The sequence below is a fragment of the Gekko japonicus genome, unplaced genomic scaffold (genome assembly GCF_001447785.1).
Source record: "Gekko japonicus isolate JY-2015 unplaced genomic scaffold, Gekko_japonicus_V1.1 scaffold113, whole genome shotgun sequence".
Lineage (NCBI taxonomy): Eukaryota > Metazoa > Chordata > Lepidosauria > Squamata > Gekkonidae > Gekko > Gekko japonicus.
This window is the reverse complement of record NW_015160211.1, coordinates 1,459,883-1,478,936: the sequence shown is the minus strand read 5'-3', so window position 1 is coordinate 1,478,936 and position 19,054 is coordinate 1,459,883.

The window sequence follows — 19,054 nt, the reverse complement described above, 5'->3', positions numbered from 1 at the left end:
GTCTAAGCAGGTCCTGCAGTTGGGTTGTTGTTGTTGCTGTTCAGTCGCACAGTCGAGTTCGACTCTTCGCGACCCCATGGACCAGATCACGCCAGGCCTTCCTGTCTTCCGCCATCCTCTGAAGTTGGCTCAACTTCATGTTCGTTGTATCTATGACACTGTCTAACCATCTCATCCTTTGCCGTCCCCGTCTTCTTTGACCTCCAATCTTTCCCAGCATCAGGGTCTTCTCCAGTCAGTGCTTCCTTCTCATTTGGTGGCCAAAGTATTTGAGCTTCAGTTTCATTATCTGGCCTTCCAGGGAACAGTCAGGGTCGATTTCTTTTAGGATTGACTGATTTGATCTTCTTGCAGTCCAAGGGACTCTCAAGAGTCTTCTCCAGCACCATAGTTCAAAAGAATCTATTCTTCGGCACTCGGCCTTCCTTATAGTGTCGCAGCCCCCTCATGGATCACTACCTTGTTGTGACGAGGGGGCTTGCATGGTTCGATGGGGCTGTGGGCTATGCCGTGGATGGCCACCCACACCAGAGAACTCAGACCAAGTGTGATCCACTGGAGAAGGAAATTGCAACCCACTCCAGTATCTTTGCCAAGAAAATCCCATGGACAGTATCAAAAGGCTAAAAGATATGATGCCAGAAGATGAGCCCCTCAGGTCGGAAGGTGTCCAATATGCAGTTGAGTAACACCTCCTGTTTAAACCAAGAATCCCAAAAAGGAAAGGTGGGCTAGGCAGGATACATAAGTTCCCCAGAAAGACCCAGTCATGGGAAAGGTATGACAAGCTATTCACTGTATGGACAAACCAGGTTAGACAAAATATTTATTTATTTATTATTTATTTATTGGGATTTTTACATTATTTTTAAATAATGGGCCACTACCTCATTTCATCTAATCTTATTATTACTCATGGCTGCTGAGTCAATTTCCTCAACAATTACCTGATTCATCATACACAGTAGGGTTGCCAGGTCCCAGCAGTGGTCGAGGTGGGGAGGACTTATGGGTGGGGGGCTTGCCGGTGGCCTGCTGATGTTGCTGACAATGCAATAATGTTATTTCCTGTGCACATTGGACTTGATATCAGCTTGTTGCCAAAAAAGCCAGGGACTCTCTGACATTTGGGCAAAAATCTATGGTTTAATCATACAACAACACATGAGGTGTCCCTTAAAATTATATCAGGCCAAACTTCATAATGGGTAGCATCAGGGGTCATTTGGGGGGGACGCGGGGGGACGCCATCCCCCCGGGTGAGGTGCGGGAGGGCGGGGCCTGGAGCTCCCTGCTGGCGCCCGATGGAGGTCGCCGCCGGCTGTGGGGAGGACACACTTCTGGTGATGTCAGGGGGTGTGGCATATGATAATGAGTTATGCTAATGAGTCCCCCTAGCTCTTTTTCTATGAAATGACCCCTGGGTAGCATAGAAGTGAAGTGACACAGTTATAACACTTTTGTTAGACCGAAACTACAGCTTTGTGATTTGCTGCCAAAATACAGTGGTGTCGTGCAGGGAAAGGGCATTAGAGAGGGTGTTCATACTTGCTGAAACTTACTGAAATAGAATTCAAATTTTAGTGAACTGTGTGATTATAAAAACTATAACTTTTGAAGTGCCAACCCTGGTTCACAAAATTACCAGAAACCTTTGTAATGTAGATTTTTGAACTACTGGTTCCTGCCTGCTTTCCTCTACTACCTTCTCTTTTCCCATTATTTTTAAATCCAAAGTGCTTTATTTGAAACTAGGAATAAGGCCTGTTGTGGAAATAAATACAACGAGCTCTAGAAAGAGGCTCTGGGCGGGTGCCCCAGCCTTGGACACTCAGCATCAATGTGCTGTGGTGACCTCAGCAGGGTATAATGACATAGAGTCCACCATTTTCTCCAGAGGAACTGATCTCTACTACCTGAAGAGCAGTTGTAATGTTGAGTGATCTCCACCCCTCACCTGGAGATTGGCAACAATTGCTAGGAAGAAATGGCTGGTTTGGAGGGTGGAGTCTATCGCATTGTAGCTGTATGAGGTCCCACCCCTCCTCAAACCTCACCCTCTCCAGGCTCCACCCCTCAAATCTCCATGAATTTTCCAATCTGGAGTTCGCAATCCTTTCTCCTTCCCAGCCAAACATCAACCTGCCATTATCTGCCTCTCTGATTTCAGCTTTCCATCTCCTCCCCCCTCCCTCCTGGAGATCAGTTGTAATTCTGAATGATCTCCACACCTCACCTGGAGATTGGCAACAGTGGGGGACTTTCAGTTCTGTTGTCAGTGCCAAGTCTTGAAACAGCTGGCTGCCATGTGTCCATTTGCAAATAGGGCACTGGTTTCATGCTGGTAGCATTTGGCTGACTGACCAGTTTCAGCAGCAGCAGCCAGCCTATGTACAAGGGGCATCCCAAGGGAGGAGCAGTGATGCGTGTACCAGATCAGCTCTTCCTGCCACTATTTAAATGGCTGCCACCGAGTGTCTCCTCCTGCTTTTCTTTGATTCCCTCCCTCCCTCCCTCCCTCATGTTATAATTAGTGTTTTATGCTCTATATTTTGTCACAGCTTCGGTGGGTTTGGCATTGGGATGGATCCATTTTGCAGAGGCTGGGCCTGCATGCCCACCTCCTCCAGTTGGGGACTCCCTTAAGGGGTCTTGGGGGTGGAGCTGTCATGCAGCATGCCCAGATCGGGGCTGTCATCTGGCTCACACTACCAGGTGGCAAGGGGAACCACTCAGTGGCTGGCACCCAGGTGTCCCTCACTGGAATCCTCACACCATCGTCCCCCCCCCCCAGCAGGCAGGCTGGGGGGATGGGTTTATCAGGTAACAGTTGAGTTGTCCAATACTGGATCCATCCCTATGCTGCGCCAATGTTCCTTGGTTTGTATCTAATAAAGCTGTGGCCATTTTCCTTCCACACGCTCTCTCCCTAATAGGCTGTGGGCCCACAATATTCTTTGACACATACACAGAGCATTTTTTCTCACTATTCTATAGACACATTCACCTACCTAAGGGATAGGTTTCAAGGTTGGTAGAAGCAACTTGCAGGCACACAGAACTCTGATATTTAGTCATTAAAACCTTGTTAATACGCCCACCTTTCCCAGCCCAACATTGAATGGGTTACTGGAGAGTTCAGAACCCCCAAACACAATTCGCAGAATAAATTGTACTAGTAAAGGTTTCCCTTGCTCAAAAGCCAGTTGAATCCAACTCTAGGGGGTGGTGCTCATCTCCGTTTCCAAGCCAAAGAGCCAACACTGTCTGAAGACATTTCCGTGGTCATGTGGCCAGCAGAACGTTGTTACCTTCCCACTAAAGCAGTACCTATTTATCTACTTGCAATTTCTTGCTTTCAAACTGTTAGGTTGGCAGGAGTTGGGGCCAGAGGTAGGAGCTCACTCCTTCATGCGGCACTTGGGTCTTGAGCTGCCAAGCTGCTGACCTTCCGGTCTGCAGGTCAGCATCTTAACCTTTGAGCCACTGCAACCCCCATAAATTGTACCAGGACCCACCAAATATCACATAATAGTATGCAAGGTTTTTAGTTCTCCAGAACCGTTCATCAGGATAGATGTTACAGAACATAGAAAAATAAAAAACTTCTGTACATCTAATGTGAGTAGCAATGCCCTCCCCAGCAAGAAAGACAAGTCTGTCCTTCCATGGGCCCCAAGGTTAAGCAAGAAACAAGGTATTGTTTGAGAATAAGGTATTAAACAAGGAAACAGCACTAACAGCAGCAAACTTCGAGCGTCAGTCAGGTTCAATCATACAATGGAGACACAGCAGCAACACTCCTCAAACCATTCCAATATAGGCAATGCTCTTCACTCTTTATCCTCTAAATCTGTATACCATTCAATATCTTATGACCTTCAGAGCATGGTATTTAATACTTAGAACATCTGTGAAGAAATATGAAAGACATTTTTAATAAACTGTTGGATGATAGGAAGCTAGAGCACTTAAAACTAGTGACCTTGTTTTTGCAAAAAAAAATAATCTTCAGATTTAAACTACATAAGGTAACGGAGTGCTCAAAGAGTAGCTTTCTACTTCTCACACATTTTTCAATAAGAACAACTTCTTGGTAAACTCTGTGAGGATAGAATTCATAGTTACATGAAGCCTGCCATCCATGTTGGCTCCCATGATCGATAGGTAGTGCCCTTGTGTAAATAACTAACTGCTCACACAAGGGGTTTATTTACATGAGTAGTTTAACGTCAGAACAAGATCTCAGCTCCTCTTCACTGAGCAGGAAAATCATTGCAAGTCAGCTATTGATCGATCATGAGAACCAATAAGTTATGACTTTATGGCCTGGATGCTGAAAAGCATTACTGTCTTTTTCATATACAAATGCTGGCAAGGACCTCTCTCATTTCAAAGTGGTAGCCTGGTGTCTTTGAAGGCAGAAGTGGGCCAACAATCACCCCTCCCTCTTTCTCTGGGGGGGGGTCCTTTTCTAGCAAGAGCTCAGCAGAAATTCCTAGTTGTAAGTCTTACGAAAGGACTCTGCTTTTTCTTAAACTAAAACCATTCAGAAGCCTTAAATACACCATCTATATCAAATAAATTCTTAGATATGACATCTCACACACATACTGTGAGGCTGTAACTCTGAGTTCAGAGACTCCCTTTGGTTGGTGCGTTTTAATCCTTGTTACTGCCAATTACTGAGATTTGCATGATATTTTCAAAAGACACTCAGCTAGAGCTTTTTGGTGATAATTTTTATTATTTTCACTCATCTCATTTTTGAAACTTCTATTTGTATACTGGGCTTTCTCGCTAATTCGACATTTCAATTAAAGATGCATTTTTTAAATCTGTTTTTAATTAGCTTTCGTTTCAACTTGTATAATTTTAATTAGTTCCTTGCTGTTGATTTTAAGTTCACTGGCACCGTGATTGGTGACTTTATAAATAGCCTCGACTGCAGTTCTTCATATTGTTCTTTTTCTAGCGTAGAAGGGCCACAGTCCTCAACTAGCTTGCTGGCAAAAAGCAATTAAAAAAAAATTATCTTCCTGATTGGGGACCCAAAGCAGTATTTTTCTCATCATTCTCCCCTCCTCTCCTTAATCCTCTTAACAACAACCTAGTAAGGACATACATTAGGCTGGGAATTTGTATTGCGGCAGACCCATGGTCACCTAACAAGCTTCCATGGCTGAGCAAGGGATTTGAACCCAGTCTGACACTCTGACCACTACACCAGCTGAGGATTACTGCCCATGTTGTAGATATTGCACAGTGCTGCAGATCTACTGAGAGCAGCATGAATATGAAAGCACTGATCGCATGCATGTGCTGCAAGACAGTGCACATGATAGCCTTATTGGAACACATAAGGAAACAAGGATGCAATCTCAGCTATGACAGTCTTTTTCCTGAAGAACCAAAAGAATAAGTAAATATGAAAGACAAGAGAGAACGGATTTCAGTAGCTTCAGACAGAGCACGAGGGGAAAGGAATGACCCAACATGCTCTATCTGTGCGCTATTGAAATGGACTACAGAAATAGTGCGTGCACATCTCCATATAAGTTTACATCAAAATGATAACAAAATTGTAGTGCTCTCACTTTCACCAGTACGAATCATAATAAATCATAACCAATCATAAATGTGACTGTTATTATCATAATAGCTTGATCTCCTCAGAGCAGCTGCTCCAATGGACAATAACAAGGTTTTGTCTTGTATTAGACAGGGTCTCTGTGGTAAAAATCAAGAATGTCAATAAACATACAGTGGCAAGTTTCCCAACTCTCACTTACCAATTCAAAAAAGCAGGTTTTGTCTTATAAGGCTGTACAATCCTGTGCCAACGATAATAATAATTGCCATGTTTACACAGCATCATCTGTGTACACGTTGTTTCACAGAATAAAAAACTAGAAATAAAGAAAACCAGTGAGCCAAAATGTCATACAATGGAGCAATAAAATAGTTTGTGCTGTATATTCACTGGAATTAGATTATATTTATTTTAAAGTCCCATATAGACATCCAGCATTTGCCTTGAGCTGCTGGTGAACCATTCATTTTCCCATTTTAAAAAGCAGCAAAAAGAGATGGAGAGAAGCCAATACAGGATCCTGTCACAAGGAACAAACATCGAGCGATTTCGCACTAAAGTTGCCTCATGGCGCAGCCCCATTTGCCCCGACAGAAACATGTTAATTTCACACCCGAGGCTGTGGGGCTGCATTTGACCTGCGGCTTCACCTGATTTCCTCCGCAGTTTCGTGATCCTTAAAAACCAGGATCACAAAACTGCGGAGGAAATCGGGCGAAGCCGCGGGTCAAATGCAGCCCCACAGCCTCGGGTGTGAAATTAACATGTTTCTATCGGGGCAAACGGGGCTGCGCCGTGAGGCAGCTCTAGTGCGAAATCGTCCATAGTAAATTCTGACCCTGGGGGAAGAGGCTTGCCATGGGCCTGCCCACAGTGGGTAAATCACCGCACTTGGCCCCAGTCACCCACCTTCAGGAAACTGAGAAATCCCTCATCTTCAAGAAACTGAGCAAAATGGATGGAAAATGGTGGGAGAGTTGGTGGAGGAAAGTACCATCAAGTTGCAGCTGACTTCTAATGACCCCAGAGGGTTTTCAAGCCAAGAGATGAACAGAGATGGCTGTCACTGCCTGCTATTCATAGCAATCTTAGGCTTCCTTGGTGATCTCCTATCCAAGTACTAACCAGGGCTGACTCTGCTTAGCAACCAAGTTCTTACAAGATCAGGCTAGTCCTCCACAACAATTTCCTAAATTTCCTTAATAGTCTTTACCATGAAGATTAGGCAGGGGTCATTCCATATAAAAAGAGCTAGGGGAACTCATTAGCATAACTCATTAGCATATGCCACACCCCCTGACATCAGGGGCCCGGCGGTGGACCTGCAAGGCCGGCGGGAGTGCGAGGAAGCCCCGCCAAGGCCCTCCCTGGCCTCAGGCAGGCAGGGGTGGGGAGAGGCGGGGAGGAAGCAACTTACCCTCCCTCTTCTCCTTCCTCCTCCTGGCTGAATGAGGGCTGGAAGCGGGGTGGCCGGAAGCAGGGGGCGGGGCTTCATCATGTGCCCCGCCCCCCTGCACCTCACCCAGGGGAACTGCGTTCCCCCGCGTTCTCCCCCGAAATGACCTCTGAGATTAGGGAAAATTCCTAGCACATCACCCTGAAGTGATGCTACATCCTCCCTCAAACTCCACCACCACCTGCCAGTGCCCTCCCCCAATTCTCCCAGTATTTGCCTAGTCAGTGCTAGCAGTCCTATGGTTTCCACAAGTAACTCTCAACAGTGCTAACAACGCCTTTCCCCAGCTTTGATTTATTGCCTGACACCTAAACATTAGCTTCCCAAATCACATACACACACACACACACATACAGCTTCTTGAATGGTTATTATTTAATTGTTTAGATTCACAGGGGCTGTAATTTTCAAACCACACAATCAGTTCAAAGGAAGCTGGCGAAACACCTAGCAGCTAAACTCTTACAATGTTAAGAATACTCTGTGGGAGATTCTTGCCTTGGAAACCACAATTAACTTCAATGCAATCCTTCCTTGTCGAAAAGGTATAATAACAAGTCAGTGAGGATTACTCTCTGTGAGCCTTTTTAATGGCAGTCAGCACAATAAGCTTACTATTTCTGCCCACAGATGCTTGCTGAAAACATCTCCAGTCCCCTGGAGAGCAGGAAGCCAGTCATCAGCTACAGCTGAAATATGCAGAAGGCAAGTTCCATGTGTATGTGGGCAAAGTCATCATGGCTTGCAACTCATGTTCAGTTTTCTCTGATATAGAGGTTTGCCTGGAACATCATTGTTCTGAGCCGTGCTACCAAAAATCCTATCTGTTACACGGAAGTGTTTGCAGATTCTGTAACGTTTATCGTTTAAGAAGAGAAGAAGAAGAAGAGATTGGATTTATACCCCGCCCTTCACTTCGGAGTCTCAGAGCGGCTTACAAACTCCTTTCCCTTCCCCTCCCCACAACAGACACCCTGTGAGGTGGGTGGGGCTGAGAGAGCTCTTGACAGAAACTGCTCTTTTTCAAGAACAGCTGTGCCAGAGCTTGTGGCTGACCCAAGGTCACATCAGCAGGTGCAAGTGGAGGAGTGGGGAATGAAACCCGGTTCTCTCAGATTAGAGTCCGCACACATAACCACTACACCAAACCACTACACCATTAACACTGCACAGCCTTCCGCTTTCCCTAAAATAAGCCTTCTCTGCATCTGCACTGGCATCATTGAGGAAGGGGTAGCAACCTCACACATATTTCAGACCAAAAGTTATTGTTTTTCAGGAGCCGCTCTAGTATTGGGAGGCATTAACTAATTACAAAAATGTTTCTAAAATACACTTCAATGTGCAACTTATTCTTGAATATATCAAAGAGCAAGTCTTTAAAATTTGCTGACAGTATTGCTCCCCTTACTTAAATCTCTTCTCCCCACCCCCACCCGATGCCCTGAAATTGTACCTGAACTGAGTTTCAGGGTCTATGCTTCCGAGGCGCATGGAACACTGTTACCTTCCCACTGAAGTGGTACCTATTTATCTACTTGCAATTTCTTGCTTTCAAACTGCTAGGTTGGCAGGAACAAAAACCAAGGGCAGATGACAAGCAGCAATATGATAGCTTCATCTGTCTTGTTGACAATTGAAATAAAAGTAGGCAAGATTAGGCACTCTGCTTTATACATATCAAATATATATGTTCTTAAATATATGAGCTCTCTGAGAATTGACGCCTAATTAACCCCCAAATGCTTTAGAAATCATATGAGGTTTTATAGACATTGATAACATAGTCCCATAATATCAGTAGCTTCAGTCCATCAGTGATTTCTGCAGATAGAAGAGAGTTCCATCCATGGATATCCCACACACACACCCCTCGTGCAGCTCCCAGGAACCAGGGCATCTAGAGAAACAATACAGAGGAGATTCAAATGTCTGCCACAGGAAGAGGGAAATCAGCAAAAAAAAATCACCCCATTTTCCATCCACAAAAATCTTCCATGGGCTTCAACCCAACCATTTAAACAGTAATACACTTTGGTCCCAATCTAAAATGTCCATTGAAAGGCATATAAATTAGAATAAATCAGAAAAAATATATTAAAAAATGTAAAAGAGCAGAGATGGGACATCACCCCTTAAACAAGTAGCAATTGCACCTCCTTTGCATATGCAAACCAGATTGGCAGCAGAATCTAATCTGGAGAATTGCAGACTCTAATCTGGAGAACTGGGTTTGATCCCCCACTCCTTCACATGAAGCTTGCTGGGTGACCTTGGGTCAGCCACAGTTCTTTCAGAGCTCTCTCACTTCCACCTGTCTCACATGGTGTCTGCTGTGGGGAGACAAAGGGAAGGCGATTGTAAGCCACGTCAACACTCCTTCGGGTAGTGAACAGCGGGGTATAAAACCAACTCTTCTTCTTCTTACCACAACCTAAACTTTTTCTTAAGGTTCTCCATGCAAAGTAAGGTGGTTTTCTATTTCCCTATGAGGAAAGGTTAAGGCGCTTAGGGCTCTTTAGCTTGGAGAAATGATGACTGAGGGGTGACATGATTGAGGTTTATAAGCTTATGCATGGGAAAGAGCAGGTAGAGAAAGAGGTACTTTTCTCCCTTCCTCACAATACAAGAACTCATGGGCACTCCATGAAATCGCTGAGCGGTCGGGTTAGAACGGATAAAAGGAAGTACTTCATCACCCAAAGAGTGATTAACACTTGGAATTCACTGCCACAGGAAGTGGTGGTGGCTACAAGCATGGACGGCTTCAAACGGGAATTAGATAAGCATATGGAGCAGAGGTCCATCAGTGGCTATTAGCCACAAGGTATAGATAGGGGCTCTGGGGCAAGTGATGCTCTGTCATCTTGGTGCTTGGGGGGGTCAACAGTGGGATGGCTTCTAATGTCCTGGCCCCACTGGTGGACCTCCTGATGGCACTGGTATTTCTGGCCACTGTGGGATACAGAGTGTTGGACTGGATGGGCCTTTGGCCTGATCCAACATTGGCATCTCTTATGTTCTTATGTTCTTATTTCATGATGTTTTCAGAACATCTTATATATTAAAGTCGTTCAAGCTTCGTGACATGGTTTTGCAAAGAAAGATTACCCACCAAAGGAATACAACAAAAAGACGTTTCCTGTCAAGCTACATTCTAAAGCAAAATTCTAGTAATAACAAAGGGCCTGTCACAAGACTGTCTTTTACCATATTCACATTATGTCATTAGTGGAACAGCATAATGCCTGAAAAGAGACATGCTCATCTTACATATATAGCTCAGGGGAGGGACTGCGGTTCAGTGGAAGAGCTTCTGTTTTGCATGCAGAAGGTCCCAGGTTCAATCCCCAGCATCTCCAGTTAAAAGGACCAGGCAATAGGTGATGTGAAAGACCTTTACCTGAGACCCTGGAAAGCTGCTACCAGTGTGAGTAGACAAGACTGACATTGGTGGACCAATGGTCTGATTCAGTATAAGGCAGCTTCATGTGACTTATGTTAGGGAGTCACATCTGGCTCCCCACTGTATGTTCATCTTGTTTTTACAGAGATGTTATGTCTTTCCAATATCACTGTCATTTTAGAATATGGTGAACAATGAATGTCATGTGAGGTATCTGATATATATAAAAGCACTAACACATTGGCACTTTCCAGCTCTCCCATTGGCTGTGCTGGGCACTTCATCAGCCATTGGCCCATCAACTGCCACTCAAGAGTACTTGTGTGCCATTGGCTGGGTGCTGGGACCGCTCCTCTCCCCCACCCACTGCCAGCCTGGATACTCTTCCCTGACAGAATAAACTGCCCAAACAGCTGTCTCTCCTGATGAAGACACTACTCCTGCTTGGTTCTTGTGGGGCTAACTTTTCTCTCAGTGGCTGTTGCTAGGCAACCAAGCTTGGTTCTGTCAGTAAAAAGGCAAAGGCAGGAGGCTCTTTCCAGGCCTACCAGCTCCAAGTTGGGAAATTCCTGGAGATTTTGTGGTACAGTTTATGGAAGCCAGGGTTTGGGAAGGGGAGAGGCCTCAGCTGAATAGAATGCCATAGATTCCACCCTTCAAAGCAATTATTTTATCCTGGGAAACCATTGCTGCCAATCTCCAGGTGTCATTGGACCAGTCTGTATTTTTGTGATGTAATGTATGTACCTTTAAGATCAGCTCTAGCTGTGTTGGATCAGGGAACATTGGAAGGCTTTTAGTAGGGTGTTTGGTTTTCTGTAAGGTTAGAGCCTCTATTATTCAAGCCGGTTGGAATAGATACAGACTGCTGTATACAATCAAAACAAATATGTAGAGCTTAGTGGTAAGTTCTCCTTAGTATAGAAAGCTTTTGGGATTCCCCTGCTTGATATATGATGGCCCCGGTCACACGGGCCAGATATCGCTGGGGGGAGGCATGGCTGTTTGCCCCGCAGCAAAATAATGCGCGACTGCGTGATCAGGCATCCCCTCGCGGTCCCGTCGAGGTCCAGTGGTTAGGGGGGAGGTGCCGATCACACGACGCGCCAAAGAAGCGACGTGGCGAGCGGGGTTGTGTTTTGTTTTTTTTAACCTGAAGTATGCGCATGCCCCGTTGGGTACTTGTGCGCATCCCTGGAGACTTCGGGGGGGAAACCTTTTCACAATGGGGCATGGGCGGGCACCGGATGCCACCAGAAACACGATCAGATGCCCGCCCTTGCCCCGCGGTTTCCGGAAACTAGTACCTCTGAGGTACTAGTTGTTTGCCGCACATCTTCGGCGGGAAGCCTCGGTTGAGCCACGGGAGCTCTACGCTTCCCAGATGTGGTGATGAGATCGCACCCGGAAAATCCGCCTATCTTCCATCTCTCTAGCGTGGCTAATGCTCCGTGTGACCGGGGGCGATATGTATCTGTTAAGTGATACATTTTCTTCATTATAGCTCTATCACTGGAGGCGGCCTGACGAAGTCTTGAAAGGAAACAGATAGGAACCTGGGTGGTCTGTCACCACACCTCCTAGCAACTGTGTTTTTTGGGCATCTATCAACTGTTACTGCTCTTAGTTTTGTGGACATTTATTAATTGTTAGGAATTTGTTGAACTGTATTGGACTATTTACATTGGTGTCTTTGGAATGGATCTGAATGGTTAGAGTACTACACTGTTAATATAAGAATGTTTTGCATCGTGTCAAGTATTTTTGGGTACAGTGTTACAGTTTTTGACTGTGTTGTTATATGTACAATCTCCAGGTGAGGGCTGGAGATCACTCAGAATTAAAACTGCTCTCCAGATGGCAGACATCAGTTCCCCTGGAGAAAACGGCTGCTTTGCAGGGTGGGCTCTGTGTCATTATACCCTGCAGGGGTCACTTCCCTCCTGCTTGGGTCCCCACTGCAGAGAAAGACTGTTTTTTTCCTAGGTAGCGACTGCAGGTGTGGGAGGAGGAATGAAAAGCTGAAGTCAGAGGGGCAGATAAAAGTAGGTTGATGGTTGGCTGGGAAGGAGATAGGGTTGCCAACTCCAGGTTGGGAAATTCCTGGAGATTTGAGGGGTGGGGCCTGGAGAGGGTGGGGTTTGAGGTGGGGTGGGACCTCAGACAGGTACAATGCTATAGACTCCACCCTCCAAACCAGCCATTTCCTCCTAGGGAATTGTTGCTGCCAACCTCCAGGTGAGGGCTGGAGATCACTCAGAATTACAACTGTTCTTCAGATGGCAGAGATTAGTTCCCCTGGAGAAAATGGTGGACTCTATGTCGTTATATCCTGGTGAGGTTGCCACAGCAAATTGATGCTGAGTGCCCAAGGCCGGGCCCCCCGCACAGAGCCTCTTTCTGGAGCTCATTGTATTTGTTTCCACAATGGGCTTCATTCCTAGTCTCTAAATATTAAAGGCAGCATAACATTACATGACCTTTGTGGTCTGACTTCTGTTCTAAGGATAAAAAAAATAACTAGATCATCCAACATTTTCATTTTTATCTTAAAGCAGCTATAGGTTGTAATTTTTACTAGAGCAGCAACACTGGAAGAGAAGGCCTCTGCACACTGTGTTTTCGGTAAATCACCCTGTGCCCAAAGATTCTGTTAGCTCCAGATGGGGGGAAAATGGACTGGATCTTGAGAGACTTAAGGTCAAATCCCACTCTGTGAAGAAGCTCAGTCACTCTCTCTCAACTTAGCCTACCTTAGAGAAAGCTGTGACGATAAAATAGGCCAAGGAAAGCTATATGTGCTGCATGGGTGCCCTGAGCTCCTTGGGAAAACAGGCTTGGTAAAAAGTAATTTTATTTTTAAAAAGTATCTATGGGGGGAATGATATAACCTGGGAAAATCACATGCAGAATAAAGTTAAATAGTCTGGTCACAGGACCAGTGCTGTTATCAAAACCGCAGCCCCATATCACAGCTTTAAATTAAAAATGAAAACCTTTGGAGATTGTGGGTAGCTTGGCTCTCTGTTAACAAGATCTAGATCACGAGTGCTTTAGAGTGGCTTTGGACAGGCTCCCTTTTTTTCTGCATCCTTATGAGTCTGCCCAGTTAATACATCACAGTCCAACTTGAACAAAAGCACCCACCTGAGCAGTCTGCTCATGTGAGCAGTGTAACATAGCAATAATAATAAATTCATATGATAGCTCCAGGTCCCTTCTGCAAACTGAAAAATTACAAGGTGCAATTTTCCAGTTCACTGAAGAGAGCCAGAGCTCTCCCAAGAGTCTGCTGCTCTCATATTATACTCCTCACAGGAATAAACTGCTTGTGTGAGCAGCATTTTTGCACAAGACGGTGTCTATCTCTGGAACAAATTCTCTTCTTAAATAGAATGCTCTTGTTTTCCCCCTGCTGGAGATGCACAAGTTGTCCCTTCACCATGAACTTGTACATGGCTCTGCAGGCAAGTCACAAAAGTTTTCTCTCACAGGACCCGGGATGGCAGGAATAGGAAACGGAAGATGTTTTCATGTCTTGTTCCTTGCACAGTCCCATCAGTTGGGAGAAGGTCAGACCGTTCACAACAGACTGAGGGTTGCTTCATGCTAAGGCTGTCAACTAACTAAAGAATTTTATTTGCTTAATCCTGATGGTGTTTAGTAAAATATTTTATTTTGCAATGTGTTTTCAAATGCACATAGACTGGCAGATATCACCTTTAAAGCAGCACTAGTTCTCCAGAAACATACTTCAGGCCCTCAAGGCTATTTCCAGGCAGCTGAAAAGTCACTCGCTGCATTCAAATGGCCTTTGTTTTTTCCCTCACTCATTACCTGGGTTGGGGGCAAGGTGGAGAGAAAGTGTGAGAATACACTTATCACAGGACCCTGCAGGTCACCCTGCAGATCTTGCTCTGGGACTATCAACAGTATCTGTTAGTACAATGGGGGCTTATATTGCAGTTCAAGGAACCCACTGAACTGCCAATGCTCTGACAAACAAATAGGACATAAAACTTACTCATAGTGTGTATTTGAAGTCTCCTTCATATTACACATGTGCTAAACAACCAACCCAGAGCCTACTTTCAGGTATGCATTCTTTCTAGCTTTCTTTACCTCCCTGTCTCTCCCCCAAAGCCCCACTTTGCTCAGTTACTTTCCTAACTATGTCTCCTTTCCTCCATAAATACACTCTTACTACATACTGTTTCCTCTCAAGTCCTAGGCGTCAATACAAACATGTTTATCTATACCTTTTCCCCAAAGGCTGCCATAACTTTCTCCCAGCCTGTCCCCTCCCTTTATTAAATTCCCAAACACTTCTAGTGCTTTCATTCCCCCCCCCATCAGTTTTGATGCACACACCCCATCCTTCATATCAGCTTTTCTACATAAATTTCTGCAAAGATCTGCTCCCACCAAAAAAGTTGTCTTTGGCTGTGGTCAGACATGCCACTTCTTCTTTTTTTTGGTAAATTTGTTTTTTTATTATTATTATTATTATTATTATTAGAAAAGTACATATACAAATAACACATATTTTGTTTTACATTACTCAGTACAGTACTACTTTTGGTTATTAAGTGATAATATGTTCCCCTCGGTATATTGGTATTGATAAATGATGTAGTTGTTACTCTGAGTGTAAGTGCAGAGTCTGAACCTATTAGCATATCTGATTACTTAGTATATCTCGCAGGTATAACCACTTATGATATGCGGTGTTGGTCAGGAGTATTCCTTCCCTTGACATATAATTTAGTATCGGTGCTATGCTTGTCTGTTGTGTTCTTTGTATTGAGTCCGCTATTTTGGCCATAACGAACTGTTGCCATAATTTATCATGCCACACTGCCAAAGAGGGTGGGGAGGGTGATTTCCATCCTGCTGCTATTGTCAATTTGGCTGTCGCAAGTAGTGTCAAGATAGTCTCCCTAGTGTTGTCTACTATCGAATCATCCCATCTATGTAGGAGTATAACTTCCGGTTTAAACGCAATTTCCTGAGACGTTATCTCCTTAATTTGGGCTGTTACTTCTTTCCAGAAATGTTTAATTTATGGGCAGTCCCACCAGCAATGGAGGTACGTGCCTTCTTGTCCACACTTCTTCCAGCATCTGGGATCATTGTTTATATTTATTTTGTGTAGGTGTTGTGGAGTTAAGTACCATCTCGACATCAGTTTGAAGGTTTGTAAGCGGATGTTGTGTACTGGTGAGTTATTTGCAGGTGATGACCAAATTATGTTCCAGTCTGAGTCTTGCCACTGTACGTTCAACTCTTCTTCCCATCGAAGTTGATGTTTTAATTTGGTTTGGTTTTCTGTTATTATGATCGTTTTATAGACATGCCACTTCTAATTTCATCCATTGTTATTTGACATGGGGACATTTGACCAGACATCCCAGCTTAATCTGTTTTGCTGGGGGCTCAGCCTGCCACTGAACGATCAGATGGCACGGTCGGGCAAGGGTTTGTTTGTGTGGGGGTTTTGCTGCCTTTTACACATGTGCATAACCAAGGAATCGAACCCCCATGCAGAGATGTCTCCATGCAGGTTTTTTGTGCATGTGCTTTTTTGCTGCCTTGAGTCAAGTCTCCGCTTTGACAGCTCACCCATCCTTCTGCGGAGCACTTTGATCTCTTTGGTTCATAGTGAGCCGCGGTTGCCTGACAAAGATCACTCCCTTTCCTGCTCATTTTCAAATCTAGCCTAGAGATGAATACGATTATGTGGTTATGTGCATATCACCAAGCGAACAAAAAAAAATTGTGCTGAGTCGGCATGGAATGAGCAGGCCATCCTAACCGTTTGAGAGCATGCTTGAGTGATCAGACAGTGAAAAATCCATCTGTGGCCCATCAGCGAGCCTTAGGACCGGACTTTCCCTGGTGTCTTTTAACTCCGTTTCCATGGCGAGGCAGAGCAGGTTGCTGCTGACTGTAGAACCTTTCACAGATGTTGCTATCTGAACATGCACTTTAGATCCGTCAGGCATCTGCAGCTATATCGAATCTAAACGCACGCCTGACCGCAGCCTTCTACACAATTATTTAAGTCACAGAAGACAGCTAATGGGTGGAGCACCAGTCACCACTGTCCAATAAATAATTAAGCTAACAGAGCACAGCATGGTGCCATTCCCCACACCTTTCCCCCATTCTGTATTGTGTTAACATGTCAGAATCAAAACAGTCTAAAACAAATGCATACGTGCTTTAAGTCATGAGTCCACTAACTAAAATTCATTTTCTAAAACTTTATTCTCTAAAGATTATGGATCAATTTCCTACATCACATGTCTCCCTAAAGAGATATAAACTCCATACTAAAATATATACTACTGCAGTCATCAGCTGTCCAATACCTGAACTCAAGGTGGGGAAATCATCGTAAACATCAGACATTATAGTATACATTTTTTATTTTCTACCAAGATGTAACATTCTTATAGGAAACATGTAATGCATGAAGTCTTCATAGCAATTATAAGGACTGGAATCTCATCAGAGTGAACTAGATCCAATACATATACACTTCCTCTCCCCCAACTAAAGGTATTTGATTCCCTCTACTGGATGAAAATCAAACCTGCAGGATTATCATGTAACAGAACAATTTCTGGCACAAAAGCTTTTATTATCAATAATAATAACAAAACACAGTTTGAGTCCAGTGGCACCTTTAAGACCAACAAAGTTTAATTCTGGGTATAAGCTTTTATGTGCATGCACTCTTCATCAGATAAGACCAACAAAGTTTAATTCTGGGTATAAGCTTTCATGTGCATGCACAATTCATCAGATACGTGTATCTGATAAACTGTGCATGCACACAAAAGGTTATACCCAGAATTAAACTCTGTTGCTCTTAAAGATGCCACTGGACTCAAACTTTGTTCAATTGATTCAGGCCAACATGGCTACCCACCTGAAACTAATAACAAAACACCTCCCACTATGGGGGAGGCCTCCCACTACCACCCTTTGTTGCCTGCTGCTACTCAAGTGGTGGCAGGAGAAAAAAAAATAATTGCTGGCATCACACACAGTATGACACCACTTGTGGGGAAAACCTGTAAGAGATGTCATGTAGCTCTAGGAATTGTCAGAAACCCTATGGTTTTATGACAGAGTTTCCAGTGATTCCTAGAGAGACATGACATCACTTCCAATTTTTCCCAGAAATGACAGCATGACTGATATGATGCCATATGCCTCCCCCCCCCATGTCCCTGTCCTCCATATTTCTGCCAGTTATTAGGCACAATGACACAACACTGCATCATTATAATGGGTGGAGTTTGTATGGAAGGAGGATTGGTATATTGCATGGACCTCTGTGGTGGAGCACAGTACAGTTCTGCATGTTGTTGTTTTTCTCTCTGAAGTATGTTGAACCCACTGTGGGATCCCCTTCAACCAAGGCTGAGTTGTACTAGCTGTGGCGGAAATTGGGCCTCGGAAGCGGGGGATTCCCCGCCCCCCGGGCCCATTTGGCAACCCTAATTGCCCTTGAGCTGGGCTAAACTCAGGAAAAGGTGGGAGTTGGCCAGTGGTTATAGTGGTAGTGGTCTCCTGCTGTGTCCTTTATTTAAATTCACTTTTAGAACAGTCACTTTAAGATCTGCAAATATACATGCCATGTGCATCAGACAAAGTAATGGTCAAAAATTTGACAGTAAGGGAAACAACACAGAAGAGCCTGTAGGGGAACATTTAAAAAGTTTTCCTGGATGTTCATTTATAGGAGTCTTGTTTCTGCCTTATTTGTAAGGGTGAATTTGTACTGAAATGTACTAAATTATGGCATCATAGATGGCATCATAGTGGCTAAGTGCGCGGACTCTAATCTGGGAGAACCGGGTTTGATGCCCCACTCCTCCACTTGCACCTGGCGGGATGACCTTGGGCAAGCCGTAGTTCTGATAAGAGCTGTTCTTGAAAAGAGAGCAGTTTTTGTCAGAGCTCTCTCAGCCCCGCCTACCTCACAGGGTGTCTGTTGTGGGGAGGGGAAGGGGAAGGAGTTTGTAAGCTGCTCTGAGACACCTTTGGGTAGTGAAGGGTGGGTTATAAATCCAATCTCTTCTTCTTCTTCCATGGACCCCTGCGCATCTGGACAGGTTGTATCACCCCTCTATAAACTATCAATCACCTCTGCTTTCTTAGTTATGTATTGAGTGTGTGGATGTTTGGTCATTGTTTGTATGCTTGGGAATATTTAGTAAAGAAATAATTATTGTAGCCACCCAGTCTCTGTGTCTGTTCCTGGGTTCTTGGGAATTCTAACTCTGGTATACACAGGTCTGATCCTATAGTTATGCCAATTGCTCATTAATATCATAATTCCCCAATCTATTATTAAGAAATAGAGCAATTTGGCTAACACCCCCAGACTGGGAAGACTTTCTGCTATATATGGGTACTAGAACCAGTGTAGCCCCACCAACATTTAGCAGAAAGCCCCCACCATTTTGGTTCACACAATCCACCCCTGTCTTGTCACAATGACAAATGAACACCATTTACCAATGCAACCGGTAAGCAAACTAGCTGTTCACTAAGTAAAGGATTGTTCACCTTTTTCTGAGCC